Raw genomic sequence first — 1,215 nt, 5'->3', positions numbered from 1 at the left:
AGCTGTATTAATAAGATCAGTATGGAACTGACATAAAAACTGACACAGAGACCAATGTAACTAAACAGATCTCCTTAGAATGAGCCTATGCTTGTACAATCAACTAGTCTTCAACAAGAGGATCAAAAACACATGATGGAAAAGAACAGTCTCTTCAACACATGATGTTGGGAAAACTGAGTATACACAGGCCTTTATCTCACACCATATACAAAATCATAACTAGAAATAGACTAAAAACTTAAATGGAAGACCTGGAACTGTACAACTCCTAGGTGGAAAAAAAAAGAAAACTTTCCTTGACATTGACTTTGGCAATGATTTTTTCAGATATGAGCAAAAATAAACAAATGGAACCACATTAAACAGAAGGGCGTCTGCCCAACAAAACAAACAATAAAATAAAAAGGCAAAACACATACTGGTCAAGATATTTTTAAGCTTTACACCTAGTAAAGAGAATAATATGTGAAATATATAAGGAACTCACACAACTCAGTAGTAAAAAATATTAATACTGAATAGAAAAAAATTAATAACTCAATTAAAAACTAGGTAAAGGACCTGAAGAGATATATGAAAAGATGTTCAACTTCACTAATCATCAGGGAAATGCAGATCAAAACTGTGTAAGATAAAATTGTCCCCTGTTAGAATGACTGTTATCAAAAACAAATAGGTGATAACAAGTATTGGTGAGGATGCAGAAAAAATAGAGGGGAACTTTGTACATTGACAAAACTTTGTAAATTTGTATGATTATGAGAAATTAAAAACAGAATTGGCACATAATGTGTCGATCTTATTCTGGGTAAATTTTTAGAAGGAAATGAAGTCAATATCTCAAAGAGATGTCTACACCTGTATGTTCATTGCAGAGTTATTCACAGTAGCCAAGATATGGAAACCACCAAAGTGTCCCCCATGGATGAATAGATAAAGAAAATGACACGAATGAACCTGGGGCACATTATGGTAAATGTAATAAGCCAGACAAAGAAGGAAATCAGGGTATGATCTCACTTACATGTAAGATTTTTAAGTCAAACCCATAAAAAGCAGAGATTAAGATGATAGTTACCAGGAGATAAGGAGAGGAGGAAATGCCACCCTGTTGGTCAAAGGATGTGAATTTTTATTTAATAGGTAAATGTGTTCTGGGCATCTAATGTACAGTATGGTGGACATAGTTGATAAAACTATATTATATACTTG

This window comes from Spermophilus citellus (genome assembly GCF_964194105.1).
Source record: "Spermophilus citellus genome assembly, chromosome: 2".
Taxonomy (NCBI): Eukaryota; Metazoa; Chordata; class Mammalia; order Rodentia; family Sciuridae; genus Spermophilus; species Spermophilus citellus.
Note: the sequence above shows the minus strand (reverse complement) of the source record.